Genomic DNA, 17,147 nt, shown 5'->3' with positions numbered 1-17,147 from the left:
GGTCTGTGAATTTCCCCTCACTATTAATGGTGTTCATCAAGAAAATTTGGATTTGGTGGTATTAAATAATTTGCCTTCTCCAGTAATTTTGGGGTTACCCTGGTTAAAATTGCACAATCCTGTACTGGATTGGTCTACCAATGAAATTAAGTCCTGGAGTCCTAAGTGTTATGACAAGTGTTGTAACGGACGTATTGCTGCGGTGGAAAAAGTGTAATTACCTGTACCTATTCAGGATTTTTGGAGAGTTTTTTCTGAGGAGGAGTCACAAATATTGCCTCCCCATAGAGACTATGATTGTACCATTGAATTTGTCCCTGGAGCGACTCTTCCTAAAAGTCGTTTATTTAATCTTACTATTCCTGAGAGAAAGGCTTTGGAGGAATACATACAGACAAGCTTGGCCGCCGGTCACATTAGGCCTTCCAAGTCTCCTGTGGCTGTTGGATTTTTTTTTGTTAAAAAAAAGGACGGCGGTTTACGTCCTTGTCTGGACTTTCGTGAGATTAATAAAATTACTGTACGCAATCCTTACCCACTGCCATTGATTCCTGATTTGTTTAACCAGTTAGTGGGGGCCAAGTGGTTCTCTAAAATTGATCTCCGGGGGGCATACAATTTGTTGCGCATGAAGGAGGGTGATGAATGGAAGACTGCTTTTAACACTCCTGTGGGTCATTTTGAAAACCTGGTTATGCCTTTTGGTCTTACCAATGCTCCAGCATTTTTTCAGAATCTTATTAATGACATCCTTAGACCTTTGATCGGCAAAAATGTGGTTGTGTATTTGGATGACATTTTGATTTATTCGCCTGATCTGGAGTCTCATTGGCGGAGCGTACGTGAGGTTTTACAGTTATTAATTGACAATTCGCTTTTTGCTAAGCTGGAGAAATGTGAGTTTGCTGTACAGAGAATTAGTTTTTTGGGCTACATTATCTCCAGCGAAGGCTTTGAGATGGACCCTGTGAAGGTTCAGGCGGTTCAGGAATGGCCTAGGCCTATTGGTTTGAAATCGATACAGAGGTTTTTAGGTTTCGCCAATTATTACAGGAAATTCATTAAAAAAATTTCTATTATTGTCAAACCACTGACCGATCTCACCAGGAAAGGTGCTAATGCGGTTCAGTGGACTTCTGAGGCTATTGAAGCTTTTGTGTTTCTAAAGGAGAGGTTCACCTCTGCTCCCATCCTTATGCAGCCTGATGTGACTAAGCCGTTTTTGGTTGAGGTTGATGCTTCTTCGGTGGGGGTCGGTGCGGTGTTGTCTCAGGAAAACAAGGATGGAGTACATCCATGCGCTTTTTTTTCAAAAAAATTTTTCTGAGACTGAACTTAATTACGATATTGGAAATCGGGAATTGCTGGCTATTAAACTCGCATTTGAACACTGGCGTCATCTCTTGGAAGGTGCTGAATTTCCCATTCAGGTTTTCACTGATCATAAAAATCTGATCTATCTTGATGCTGCCAAGCGCTTGAATGCCTGTCAGGCTAGGTGGGCACTTTTTTTCTCGCGGTTTAATTTTTCCGTTACTTACATCCCGGGTACCAAGAATGTTAAAGCTGATGCTTTGTCTCGCAGCTTTTCTCCCATGGTCGGTGCTGAGAAGGAGGGGAGCATTTTACAAGAAGGTGTTGTGATTGCTGCATTGGACTCCGTTTTGGAAGATGAGATTCTTAAAGCACAAGAGAATGCCCCATCTAACACTCCCCATGGGAGGTTGTTTGTGCCTAGGACCTTTAGGAGAGATTTGTTTGTTGAGTGTCATGAGTCTCGGTTGGCAGGTAATCCAGGAATTTCTGAGACCAAGAGACTTGTGGGTCGCAGTTTTTTGGTGGCCTGGATGGCAGAAGGAAGTCATTAAGTGGATGCGTCAATGTACTGTGTGTGCTAGATCGAAGTCTTCGCATGCTCCTGCTGCGGGGTTGCTTTGCCCTCTGGAGGTTCCTAGTGCACCTTGGACACATCTGGCTATGGACTTTATTACTGACCTTCCCCCCTCTGAGGGTTTCACAGTCATCTGGGTGGTCGTGGACCATTTTAGCAAGATGTGTCACTTGGTTCCTTTCATCAAACTGCCCTGCGCTAAGACACTCGCTAAGGCCTTTGTCAGACTCCATGGCGTTCCTACCGACATTGTTTCGGATAGGGGACCTCAGTTCGTGGCTCGTTTTTGGCGTGCTTTTTGTGACAGGTTGGGAGTTCATTTGTCGTTTTCATCCGGATATCATCCTGAGTCTAATAGCCAGACAGAAAGGAAGAATCAGGATGTTGAGCAGTTCTTGCGTTGTTTTGTGGCAGACAATCAAGAGGGGTGGTCTGAGTTTCTGCTCTTAACAACCATACATCCTCTTCTGCTGGTTGTTCACCTTTTTTTTTGTTGTTCCTGGAGACATCCGTCTTTTGGGTCATTCTCCAAATTGGTATCGGCTGTGCCTGAGGAGGAGAGTTTTTCCGGTGACTTGGAGAGAGTTTGGACGGATGTGCGTGGTAATCTTCAGGAGGCTAACAAAAAATCTAAGAGGTACTTTGATAGGAAACGGCAAGAGGTTTTGTTTGCTATTGGTGACATGGTTTGGTTGTCCTCTAAGAATCTGCGGTTGAGGATTCCTTCTAAAAAATTGGGTCCCAAGTTTGTAGGGCCCTTTAAGGTGCTTCAGGTAGTTAACCAATCTGCTGTTAGGTTGGAGGTTCCTACCTCCTGGAAGATTAATCCGATGTTTCATGTTTCTCTGTTGAAAAGAGCTTGTGTGTCGGATGGAGACGTCTCTGCCACTGTTCCTCCGGTGGTGGAGGACGGGGAATACGAAATTTCCCGCATCCTAAATTCTAGACGGTATAGAGGGAGTTTGCAGAATCTCGTCGCTTGGAAAGGTTTCGGACCCGAGGATAACTCATGAGTGAGGGCGGATGATGTTTCTGCTTCCAGACTTGTCAGAGCGTTTCACAAGAGGTTTCCTGATAATCCTGGGCTTAGGGGATCCGGAGGATCCTCATAGAAGAGGGGGTACTGTTAGAACTCTCCTGTTAGGTTTTTTCTAGTTTGCTGGTCACATGACCTTGTTTGCCTATTTAATCCTGCTCCGCCCTCCTGGCCTTGCTGGACTTCATTGTAATTTCTACTCTTAAGTTAGCCTGGTGCTTAGTTACCTTTCTCAGTCTGTTTAGCTTGGTCTTCGGACCTTTATGTTCGATGTTGTGCGTTTGTCTTTGACGGCTACAATTTCTGCTAGGAGGTGTCCAACTTTATCCCAGTCCCTAGTTCTTGTAGGGATTCCTCCCTTGCATCTATAGGTCTTCGTACAGACTAGCCGAAGACTTTAGCGGGTCTGATCGCAGGATCAGGTTCACCGTTACATCGTAGGGATCTAGCTTAGTTCTATTGTAGGGACAGATCTCCTTTCTTTCCTTAGTGCTTGTAGCAGATCATAACAGTATGCATTGCCATTTTTTGTGCCAAATTCTTCAAAATGGTGCACACAAGTGGATGAATTTTGCGTAAAATCAAAGACGCTCTTTTCCTCACCTATCCCTTGTAGACTGTGAGCCCTCACAGGCAGGGTCCTCGCTCCTCCTGTACCATTGGCCTCACATTGTGTTCAAGATTATTGTAATTGTTCTTGTATGTATACCCCTTTTTCACATGTAAAGTGCCATGGAATAAATGGCGCTATAATAATAAATAATAATAGTCTTTAACTGTGAAAAATTCATTGAAACAGTTTTTGTATTGCATAAGGTCAATGGATTCCAATTGTGCAAAAATTTTGCAACATTTCAAAAAGTTGCAAATTAATTAACATAAGATTATAATTCACAAATCCATGTGCGTGTTACCATTTGATAGAAAAGGAACTTTTTTTTCTCAAGTGAGATCCAAGTTGCTTTTCTCATCCTTTTTTTCACTTCATTTTTTTTCTTATCAATTGACTCTTTACAATGTATCAGTTAAAAATGGATATTGTCTCTTCAGAGAGGAAGAGGACCATGGTGTCACTAATCCCCTACCAGGGGAGAATCTACTTAAACAGTATATGTTATGACAGTGGAGGAAAAAATAAAAATAAAAAATAAAAATAAAGGAATAGAGGGGTAAAAAGGACTATGGAGAAGCCCATCTATTGAATAGATTATGCAAGCACATAAACAGATGAAACAAGAAGATGCCCAAAAATGTCCACATACCTGGTAATGAGGGGTGTACTCAGGATAGATGTAGCGGTAAGACGCCGTGTAGTGAAGAGGGAGAAGGTGTCTTCCTTTTATGCCTCATAAACCTGGTGCGGTGATTAGGACGGCGTGCGTGCCGCTTGCATATGTGAGTATCCGGTCATGCGCAGTACGACCTGTCGGGCTTCCGGTGCGCGTGCTGGAACGCGTGCTGGAACGCAAGGGAGAGCAGTGAGACGCAAGAGACTTCCGGGCATGCGCAGTGCATAGGGCGTGCTTCCGATATGTAAGTTGACACGCATGAGGTGAAGTGGAACGCACACAGCTGTTAACGGTAAATAAATGGACCGACTGATATAATATAGAACAATGCCATATATGTGCCAAGTGAGGATCTCTTGAGAAGGGAAAAAAAAAGGGGGGAAAAAAGAACATTAATAAAGGGTAGCTTCCACTGTAAAAAGAGAAGGACCTATCCATATGCACACTTAATGACTTTCCAGGACCCTTTGCTTACCACAGTGTTAAGCTTCCACTAGGTCCCACTCTTTGCGTTCCACTTGACCCCATGTGTGTCAACTTACATATCGGAAGAGCGCCCTATGCACTGCGCATGCCCGGAAGTCTCTTGCGTCTCACTGCTCTCCCTTACGTCCCAGCACGCGCAGCGGAAGCCCGCCAGTTCGTACTGCGCATGACCGGATACTCAAATATGCAAGCTGCGTGCACACCGTCCTAATCACCGCACCAGGTTTATGGGGCATAAAAGGTAAGACACCTTCTCCCGCTTCACTACACGGCGTCTTACCGCTACATCTATCGTGAGTACACCCCTCATTACCAGGTATGTGGACGTTTTTGGGCATCTTTTGCGGTCTTGTTTCATCTGTTTATGTGCTTGCATAATCTATTCAATAGATGAGCTTCTCCATTGTCCTTTTTACCCCTCTATTCCTTTATTTTTATTTTTTCCTCCACTGTCATAACATATACTGTTTAAGTAGATTCTCCCTTGGTAGAGGATTAGTGACACCACTCTGCTACAATGACTCCAGCCCCATTTATTCCATGGTACTATTAAATAGCCTATGTATTTATCAAACATTATTTCTTACCCAAGAATTTTCCCTTTTTTTCTGCACTATTGTGGTAGCTTCACAGTGTTCTAGTTTTTGTATGTATAAATCATGGATATACCGATAACAGTTTGTATGATATAGCTTACTTTGTTTATGTTTAGCATAAAGACCACATTAGGTCGAAACGCTGCCCTGCTCATCTCCCATGGGGATTTTCTAAATAAAATATTCCTTGTATCTACATTGGAGTGCCGAACTTTCTTTATTACTTTTGGAATATATTACTTTAGAGCACCCCTCATATATGAAATAGTGAGCGACCCCTCATTTCTTCAGTAGTGCCCATGATTGTGTATTGAGTTGAAGCTTTTAAAGGGAACATTTTACATAAAATTTTATATCACATTTATCTTGCGCTCTATGCTGAGCTCTTACATAGGGGTTTCAATCTAACTTTCCGAATGACATTATTCAGATGAATCCCCCGACGAATCCTTTCATTATAATGAGGCAGCAAAGTTACTCTGGTCTCCATTTGGCCTCTGTTCAGCGATGTCCATCTTTTCAGAAGTGCACAAAGCTGTGGTGGACCGCACTTATGCACGCTTAATAAGATGGACACGGATGGATCATAGGCCAGACGGCGTCCACAGTGTCTCCATCTGCTTCATTATAGGGCATCTTGTTGTCTGAATCACATATTTCAGAGATTTACATGGAAACCCAGGGGTAAGTGCTTAGAATAGAGCCCAGGATAATTGTGTGACGAACCATACTGCGACCTTTGGGAGGCAGAATGAACAAATCAACAGCAGGTGAAGAATTGTTTTAATTTAGTTTTCAAACCGTTCCTCGTGCGGTATAAGCGATTAGACCACTTTATTCCTCGGGTCGGTGCGTTAACAGCGATACCAGATTTATATTAGGTTTTTATGTTTGGCAGCTATCACACACAAACGCTTTCTATACAAAAAAAAAAAAATTTTTTGCATTGCCATATTTTGAGAGCTATAATATTTCTGCCGGCCGTCATGTGAGGGCTTGGTTTTTGCGGGATGAGTTGACGTTTTTATTGGCACCATTCTTGGGCACATGACATTTTTTTTCTATTCTGATTTTTGGGAGGCAGAATGAACAAAAAACAGTAATTCAGGAATTGTTTTCTTTTTATGCCGCTCCACGTGTGGTAAAATTGATAAGGCAGCTTTATTCTTCGCGTCAGTACGACTACAGCGATACCACATTTATATCTTTTTTATGTTTTGGTGCTTTTACACATTAAAAACTATTTTATAGAGAAAATTATATAATATTTAGTATTATTCTGAGAGCTATACATTTTTTATTTTTCTGACTGCTGAAGCTGTAAGGCAGCGGCTTAGTTTTGCGGGACAAGATGGCATTTTCAGCGATATTTTTCTTGTGATGGCCAATATTATTTACAATCTAGAGGCGTGTCAATGGGTGCTAAACACTCTCCATCATTAGCCAATCTAGTTATGGCCTATTGGGAGGAAGGTTATCTTTACAGTACTGATAATCATTTTACCAAACACCTGGTCTGGTATGGCAGGTACATACATGACCTACTGTTCGTTTAGTCAGGCGATGTGTCTGGTATAACTTACTTTGTGCAATATTTAGATGTCAATCATTGCAATCTGACATTTACGCATAGGGTTGAAATTTCTGCCATTTCATTTCTGGATTTGAATTTGCGGGGCATCCCAGATCGACACATATTGACTAGTACTTACTGTAAACCTCAGTCTGGAAATACTATTTTGCATGCAAGTAGTAGTCATCCGCCCCATACTATCAAAGCATTACCTGTGGGTGAATTCACACGTGTTGCAAGGAATTGCAATGATGAAAACACTATCTACAGAACTTACACATACATGGTCCAAACTTTCAGAAAGGGGGTATCCTAAATGGACCCTGAGTAGAGCCAAACATATAATCAAACACAAGAGACACCAAAATTTGGGACCACGTATTGCTCACAATAATTCTAATAGACTAGTCCTGTCATTGCAGTATAGCCCTCAGTTTAATATAAATCAAATCTATTTTTTTCAAACACATATCCATTTTGTATGAGGATGCAACTTTATCTAAAATTTTACAATCCAATTGCTCTGTAGTAGCAAGGAGAGGTGTCACTATTGGTAACATCGTTTCACCGTCTTTTTTCTCCTCTAATAATTTAAAAAGTAATACTTGGCTAAATTACTCTGGTTTCTATAAGTGCGGCCAAAATAGATGTCGGACATGCAAATATACATCAGCTACTAAAGAATTTTTCAATTATAACCACACAGAAACTTTCAAAATCAAAGGACACATAAATTATAACAGCACGAATGTGGTTTATATAATTCTATGCAAAATTTGTGATCTTATATATGTTGGTTGCACAACAAGAAATCTTAAAGTTCGCATTTCAGAACATTTAACTGATATATCTTCTCTTTCTAGTACCAACTGTAATATTTCACATGCCTCTAGGCATTTTATTCAATTTCACCAGAGATCGTGCAGTTCTCTACAGGTCATTGGTATAGAGAGGGTTAAACCTGCACATCGAGGAGGAGATTCCAGACACCGGTTTACTCACCAGAGAAGCATTCTGGATTTACAACCTTGGATCCCGCTTCCCAGACGGACTCAATGCACGCCGTGAAATCATGTTTCATTATTGATTCTACTTCATGTTTCTGTCAGTTTATTTTATTTATTTCATGTAACACTATGTTAAAATGAATTTTATCTCTTTTCTTGTTCTTTCTCTCTATAATGGTTTTATTGTTTTTTCCATTTTATGTGATTGGCTCACACTAATTATGCACCCTGTTCACACTCTCATGTGACCAAGTATATCGATCTGATTGCTTGTTATTGGATATAATACTATAGAGTGTCATATGCATGTCAGCTTTGACAAAGAACACAGCTCTGTGTTCGAAACGCGTTGCGTTTTTTCCATGTGAGATTCCCCGATGTAATTTGGAAATTTTTAAACTGCGTGGATTTGCTTCAATAAATATTTGCACTTTTGGAAGCTGGTTTCTTCAACTTTTTTTCATGCAAACACGTGAGGCCACACGTACCCGTGCTTCCTTCCAAAGCCTACAGCAATGAGGTGAGCTGAATCTACTTTCCTCTTTTTTCAGAATGAACAAAACCAGGCAATTCAGGAAGTTTTTTTTTTTTTAATGCCATTCACCACATGGGAAAAGCGATGACCGCTTCATTTATCGAGTCAGTACGTTTACAGCAATATCACATTTATATATATTTTTTATGTATTGGCGTTTTTGAACAAAAAAAATTTTATAGAAAGAAGAATTGCTTTTGCATTGCTTTATTCTGAGAGGTATATAATTTTTATTTATTTCAGGATAAGATGAAGTTTTCGGCAATACAATTTTTATTTACATGCGACTTTTTGATCACATTTTATTCTACTTTTTTTGGGCAGTATGATGAAAAGGCATAGTTTTTTTGTCAAGTTTTTAATTATTTTTTACGGTGTTCACTGAACGGGTTAACTTATGTGACAGTTTTATAAATCAGGTCACTCTGGATGGCGATACCAAATATACTTTTTTCGTTTTAACATAAACATACATATTTATAGGTATGATTTTTTTTTATTTAGCGATTTATTTATTTTTAAATTCTAACTTTTTCTTTACTTTGTCCCTATAGGGGAATTCAACTTTTATTTCTCTGATTACTGATCTCATTCATTGCAATACACATGTATTACAATGCATGAGACCTGTCAGCTTTACACTGGCAGATCGCCTGTAAGACCCTGCTTCTGGCTGGATCTAACAGGCCACCGTAGCTGGCAGACTCAGAGGTCATCATTTGACCTCCGGCTGCAATGACAACCCTCGGCTCCCTGTGATCACGGGGATGCCAGAGGAATGAAAGAGGGTACCCACTCGCTCTCACAATGTTCTACAAGCCTCGATCACGGCATCTAGAAGATAACACACGGATAACATAAACAGGACCTGAGCCAATCAGGTCCTGATGATGTCGCCGATGCAGAGATAGCGTTCTTCACCGGAATCCCGAAACTTAGAGGTGTGTGTGGGTCTTGATCACTGCAAGACCGCCAACAATAATCAAATGTTAGTGCTGCACAAAGCCCAGCAAGCGTCGACATTTATTTAGAGTTGGCGGTCGGGAAGCGGTTAAGACATCTGGCATCAATTTACTGCTTATTAAAATTTTCAGTCATACTTGAGATAACACTTTAAAGCTTGTTGCCTAGGAGACAGACCACCGCTGCTGTCTAGCTTGCAAGCACTGCACTGAAGCTGGACAAGATGAGGAGGTGACAGTGCACTCAAGCGACACTGGTCAGCTTCAAAACCGTGCTTACAAGTTCAACAAAAAAAGAGCTTGTAAGCACTGTGCATGTTATGCTAGTGGTCAATCTCAAGAAAAGTTGAAAATTTCAACAAGCTGTAAATTGCAAAATTGCTTGCATTTACTAGTGCTATCTGGCTTTGTCCCTTTTATGAAGATAGGACTAAGCCTTTAATTTTTTTTATGTCTAAATTGTGCCTAGATGCTGTGTGGCACTGTGCATCTGTCAGCAAAGAGTTATACTTTAACGGTTGCTATTTTACATTGCCCACCTTATAATATCACTTGCTAGAGTAACACTGTCTGTGCCATGAAAATTCTGAACTCAAAACCCTACATTGGCCAATAGTAGTGGTCTGATTGCTGAGAAACGTTCTTTAATAAAATCCGTTTTGCAGATTTTAAAATGCAAACTATAGCTAAGTGGATAATTATGTAAATTCTGCAGTCTTGTGGAAAGGAATAGCAGAGACTAATCTGAGGTTAGAAATGAGGCAACAAAAATTTTTGGTCCTTGTGACATTAAAAAGTTGTGATTCAATATAGCACAAAATGCATTAAAAGTTCTTCTAGATACCAAAGTTTAAAAGGGTTTTCCTTTCTCTAGACATAAAACAACTTAGGATCAATGAGACCAATACTTAATACTCCTTGTAGTTAAAAACACGATAGATGACTTGTTGAAAAAAAATGTACGCTCCTAAACTCCCAGACATTATTACAACCATTTCATCCCACAATTATTTTTTTTAACAACTTTGCGCCAGAGCCTGTTTTTGCCTTCGTGACAGGGCCAATTTTTTCAATTCTGACCACAGTCACTTTATGAAGTAATTACTCTGGAACGCTTCAACGTATTCCCCTGATTCTGAGATTGTTTTTTCGTGACATATTGTACTTCATGATAGTGGTAAAATTTCTTCGATATCACTTGCTTTTATTTGTGAAAAAAATCGGAAATTTGGCAAAAATTTAGAAAATTTGAATTTTCATGCCCTTAAATCAGAGAGATATGTCACACAAAATAGTTAATAAATAACATTTCCCACATGTCTACTTTACATCAGCACAATTTTGGAACCAAAATATTTTTTTTGTTAGGAAGCTATAAGGGGTTAAAAGTTGACCAGCGATTTCTCATTTTTCCAACAAAATTTACAAAAACTTTTTTTTAGGGACAACATCTTATTTGAAGTCACTTTGAAGGCCTTTATTACAGAAAATACCCAAAAGTGACACCACTCTAAAAACTGCACCCCTCAAGGTGCTCAAAACCACATTCAAGAAGTTTATTAACCCTTCAGGTGTTTCACTGGAATTTTTGGAATGTGGAAGAAAACAATGAACATTTAACTTTTTTTCACAAAAATGTTATTTTAGACCCAATTTTTTTATTTTCACAAGGGTAACAGGAAAAAATGGACTACACAATTTGTAGTGCAATTTCTCATGAGCGCGCTGATACCCCATATGTGAGGGAAAACCACTGTTTGGGCGTACTGCAGGGTTCGGAAGGGAAGGAGCGCCATTTGACTTTTTGAATGTAAAATTTGCTTGAATATTTGCGGACGCCATGTTGCGTTTGGAGAGCTCCTGATGTGGGGGGTTTCCACTGTTTAGGCACAAGTGACACCATTTTGGAAACTAAACCCCTTAGGGAACTTATCTAGATGTGTGGTGAGCACCTTGCACCCCCAGGTGCTTCACAGAAGTTTATAATATTGAGCCGTAAAAATAAAATTTTCACATTTTTCCCCAAAAAAATGTTTTTCATCCCCTAATTTTGCATTATCATAAGGATAACAGGAGAAATTGCACCATGAAATTTGTTGTACAATTTCTCCTGAGTACGCCGATACCCCATATGTGGGGGAAAACCACTGCTTTGGTGAACGGCAGGGTTCGGAAGAGAAAGGAGCGCTATGTTGGCTGGGATAGGTTGCAGACACCATGTCACATTTGAAGAGTCGCTGACATGCTGAAACAGCAGAAACCCCCACAAGTGACCCCATTTTGTAAACTACACCTCTCAAGTAATTCATCTAGGGAAGTAGTGAGTATTTTTTAATTTATACCATTGGGCAGTGAAGAAAATATAAATTATATTTTTACCACAAAAAAATGTTTTACCCTCAGATTTTACATTTTCACACAGGGCAATGGGTAAAAATGGTGCCGAAATGTGTCACACAATTTCTTCTAAAAGTGGCAATACCCCATACGTGGCTGTATCGTACCGCTTAGCCATACGGCGAAATCTGGGAGGGACGGAGCGTTATTTGACAATTGGAGAACAAATTATTGTAGAATAGGCATTTGGATTTGGGAGCACAAAATTTTCTGAATTTCTTTTGGGGGGCAAGGGCCATTTCGCTTTTCCAGAGCCTTTCTGCTACCAGTAACTTGGAAGTCCCTTACATTTTTAACAGATAACGGACCTGAGTGGGGACTAGCTTTTTTTGAGGACTGAGTTGAAGCTTTTATTGGGAACATTTTACGTAACATTTATCCAGCGCTCTAGGCTGAGCAATTACATCGGGGTTTCCATCTAAATTTCCAAGTGATGTAATTCAGATGAAACCCCTGGGGGATCCATTCACTGTAATGAGGCAGCAGAGTTACTCTGGACTCCATCTGGCCTCTGTTTAGCGGTGTCCTTTTTTTCAGAAGTGCACAAAACTGTGGCCAACCTGACACCAAAACTGACACCGTGGGATCACAGGCCAGACGGCATCCACAATGGCCTATATCTGCCTCATTCCAGGGAATCTTCAGTCATGGGTTCCGTCTGAAGCACGTATTTCAGAGATTTACACGGAAACTCTGGTGTAAGTGCTCAGCGCAGAGTGCAGGATAAATGTGAGCAGAGCCTTACTGCGATCTTTGGGAGACATAATAAACAAATCAGTAGCAGGTGAAGAATTGGTTTTATTTATTTTTTTACGCCGTTCCTCGTGCGGTATAAGTGATGAGATTACTTTATTCTTCGGGTCGGTGCGATTACAGAGATACCAGATTTATATCGGGTTTTTATGACTGACAGCTGTCACACACTAAAAGACGCTTTTTTTGCAAAATCTAGTTTTTGCATCGCCATATTTTGAGAGCTATAATTTTTCCATATTTCGGCCGACAGTCATGTGACGGCTTTTTTTTTGCGGGACGAGTTGACATTTTTATTGGTACCATTTTTGGGCACGTGACATTTTTTGATCGCTTTCTATTCCGTTTTTTGGGAGGTAAAATTAACAAAAACCAACAATTCAGGAATTGTTTTTTGAGGTTTTTTTTTATGCCGTTCTGCGTGTGGAAAAAGTGATAAGGCAGCATTATTCTTCGGGTCAGTACGTTTACAGCGATACAACACTTACTGTATATTTTTTTATGTTTTGGCACTTTTACACAATAAAACAATTTTATAGAAAAAAAATTTTTGCATCGCTTTATTCTGAGAGCTAGAACTTTTATTTTTCGGCTGATGGAGCTGTACGGCAACTTTTTTTTTTTGGGGGAACAAGATGACGTTTTCAGCGGTACCATTTTTATTTCCATTTTGCTTTTTGATCGCATTTTTTTCCACTTTTTGTTTGGTGATATGATGAAAAAGCATAGTTTTTTGCTCCGTTTATTTTTATTACGGTGTGCACAGAAGGAGTTAGTGTGACAGTTTTATAGATCGGGTTGTTTCGGACGCGGCGATACCAAATATGTGTACTTTTTTTGTTTTTGTATAAATATACGGATTTATTGGTTTAATATTTTATTTATTTATTTTGTGATTTTTTTTTTAACAGTTTGAAAACATTTTTTAGACTTTTTTCTTACATTTTTACTTAGTCCCTGTATGGGACATTAATTTTTATTTTTCCAATCACTGTTCTCATGCAATGCAATAGACATGTATTGCATTGCATGAGAGCTCTGCTGACAGTTTTACACTGTCTCCTGCTAGACTTCAGCTGCAGGCTGAGTCTAGCAGGACACCATATATGGCAGATCCGGAGGCGGTCATGTGACCTCCGGCTGCCATGACAACGGCAGGTCCTGTAAGACATCAGAGGACCGTCGGAGAGGTAAGTGGACAACCCCCTCTCCTCTCACTATCTTCTCAATCACTATAGATCGCGGCATATAGAAGATAGAAAAGGGTTAACATCATTGGGACCTGATCCAATCAGGTCCCGATGATGTCCCCTGTCAGAGCTGTCGCTCTGCACCGCACCCGTAGCACTTGCAGGACCCTGGGGGTCCTGAGGGCTGCGGGACCACCGACCGTTCATGCACAGAGCCCAGGCAGCGCCGACGTTTATGTACAGTGGGCGGTTTGGAAGCGGTTAATATAAATACACCATAGCAAATAACATATACAAAAAAAATACAAAAATAATTAGAAAATTTGGTCTCAGTTTTTCCCTTAATAGGTTCTCACAGAAATTTAGTAAACTTGTTTGTTTGCTTTGGTATATCACCATTGTTATTTGGTTCACCATTATCATAAATGCTTATAGTATATTTTCGTTTTATTGCCGTGAAAGATCGATTAATATTATCTCAATGTTGGTATCATATTTATTTTGTCACTCTTGATTTATCAGACTGTATAATCGGGTTCTCCCTTTCATTCCTCCCTTTTTTCTTATCCTCACCTAGATTCCCCTTCCCCCTTTACCTCATCTTTCCCTTTTCCTTTTTCCTACACGTTGATTAAAAAATAAACCCAATAAAAATTGAAAAAAAAAAAAAAAAAAAAAAAAGTTTTTCAAGAAAAAGGTCGTTTCTAAAGCTTTTAGACAAAGTCTCTCCGCCCACGCCCAGTTTTGATTATAGGCTGCAGTTGTGAAGTCACGACAACAGCATACTTGATCACTGCAGCCAATCGCTGCGGTTACCCCGCGCATCACACCCGGCATCCACCGCGCGCTCTCCCTCTCCCCATTCATTGGGAAAGCGCGCGGTGGATGCCGGGTGTGACGCGCGGGGTAACCCCGCCCGCAGCCCAGCATTCACAGTGGAACACAGAAGAGGGAACATGAATCCGGAACCATGACGTGACATCAGCGGATGTCAGAGTCGGCTACAGCCGGGGGTCAAGTGATGCCTGTGAGCGGTCAAGGATAGCGCCGCTCACAGGCAGAAACAGCAGAGGGAGGTAATTAGAATGAAGCTTCTATTCAGCATAAAAACACATTGGGCTATTTTGAATAGTAGTGGACAACCCCTTTAATAAAAACATTAGCTAACCATGCAAAAATCAAGCTCCATGGACTAAGCAATAAAAATGATTACAAAAAAAAATAATCATATATGAAAGTTTGGCATCACTGTAATTGCACTGACCTGGAGAATCAGGTTTACAGGTCATTTAAAGAATAAATGCCTTAAAAGAAAAACCTCAAAACAATGACAGAATTGCATTAATTCACTGCAGGTTTATATGGCTCAGCAGGGAGGTATGCCATTTCAATGTTTGCCAGCTAGAACCAGCCCTGCTCTTTACCAAAATGGTGCAAATTATTGCACATACAGTTTGTACGCTGTGCTACTTTTTAAGCTTTGACTACAACTCATTTTAAGTGGGTGAAGCCAAGAGAGTCCGTAAAAATAGGGCACTTTTTTTACCCTATGAAAAAAAATTGATGCGTCCGTGATGTTTGGAGAAACTTATACAAGTTATTGTGACTATAAAAAAGTATCACAATTTTACAGATCTTCGTGAACCCAGCTAATTTCTTCATATCAGAATTATGGGTCGTAAACATGTATCACTTGATCTATCAACAATTTAATGATTTATTAAGGCTTTCTACCGTGTCTGTAAAAATGATTTTAAGCTGTCCAGCAAAAAAAAATTAAACTGTCTAGCCTGTAGAGCAAGGTCATACATGACCCAACATATTCACTGTAACGGGTCTGGGAGGCGGAACCTCTGAGCTACTATACAAGGGGGCGGTCCTTGTAAGGGAGCGGGTGGCGACCAGGGTAGACGGGCAGGCAGTCACAGCAGGTGACTGGGACAGTCTCTGAATGAACGGACAGGAGGTCACGGCAAGTGACCGGGGCAGTCTCTGAATGAACGGGCAGGAGGTCACGGCAAGTGACCGGGGCAGTCTCTGGATGAACGCGCAGGAGGTCACGGCAAGTGACCGGGGCAGTCTCTGGGTAAAGGATTGGTACGACCTGTGGCGGCAGATGATAGACGTGAGTTCCCAGGTGAGCAGGCGAGAGTCTCTGGATAATCGGGTGGTCACAGCATGTGACGGCGGAGCCTCCAGGAAGACCAACAGACAGGTAGCAGATGAGCGCTCCCAGGTGAGCGGGCAGGAGTCTCTGGACAGGCGGGTGGTCACAGCACGTGACGGCAGAGCCTCCTGGTAGGCTAGCAGACAGGCAGCAGATGAGCGCTCCCAGGTGAGCGGGCAAGCTGGTCCTTAGACAGACTGACAGGAGTTGGAAGGCAGACCGTCGGACCTCAGGCAAGCAGGCAGGTAGAAGATGTGCGCTCCCAGGTGAGCGGGCAAGCTGGTCCTTAGACAGACTGACAGAAGTTGGAAGGCAGACCGTCGGACCTCAGGCTAGCAGGCAGGTAGCAGGATATCAGGCAGGAATTAGACAGCAGACTGGCAGGAATCTGGCAGGTATCTGGCAGGTAACTGGCAACGGGACCTGAGGGCTGAAGCAGAGTAGTGAACAGTGCTACAACATTGCTCGGGCACCTCCATTTTGGAGGAGGTGCCTTTTATATGGGAGGTCCTCCGGCAATTGGCCGGGGACTCCTTAGGACGGCGCGCGCGGTCCCTTTAAGAGAGGGGGAGCGCGCGCGCGCCCTAAGCACACTGCCGGGGAAGGAGCGCGTGCCGGAAGCAGCGGGGAGAGAAGCGCTGGAGGACGCCGCGCCAGGAGCGGGGAGGTGAGAGGGACGGCGTCTCTGCCTAGAACGGGGCAGAGACGCCGATGCTACAGTACCCCCCCCCTTTAGGCCCCCTCTTTTTTTGGCCAGAAAGAAATTTCTCAAGGAGAAGCGGGGCGTTGATGTTCTCCCTGGGTTCCCAAGTTCTCTCCTCAGGACCAAACCCCTTCCAATCTACCAGAAAAAAGGTTTTTCCTCTTACCCTCTTGGAGGCCAGAATACTCTCTACCTCAAAGATGTCATCAGCGGAAACCGGAGCAGGAGGGGCACCTGGATTTTTGGAAAAAAAGTTAAAGACAACGGGTTTGAGGAGAGATACGTGGAAGGAGTTGGGGATCCGTAGGGTGGCCGGGAGTTTTAATTTGTAGGCCACAGGGTTAATTTGCCTGAGGACTTCGAAGGGGCCGATGAATCGAGGACCCAACTTGTAGGAGGGTACTTTGAGCCGCACATGTTTGGATGAGAGCCAAACCTTGTCTCCCGGACGGAATTGGGGCGGATCCAGACGTCTCTTATCAGCATATCTCTTCATCCGCTCAGAGGAGAGAAGAAGAGCGGACCTGGTGCTCTCCCAAATAGTAGAAAATTCGCTGACAAG

This window comes from Phyllobates terribilis, unplaced genomic scaffold, assembly GCF_046119375.1.
Source record: "Phyllobates terribilis strain yellow unplaced genomic scaffold, ASM4611937v1 Scaffold_1__5_contigs__length_1240528914, whole genome shotgun sequence".
Classification (NCBI taxonomy): domain Eukaryota; kingdom Metazoa; phylum Chordata; class Amphibia; order Anura; family Dendrobatidae; genus Phyllobates; species Phyllobates terribilis.
The sequence above is the reverse complement of the archived record's forward strand: the minus strand, read 5'-3'. Positions refer to the sequence as shown.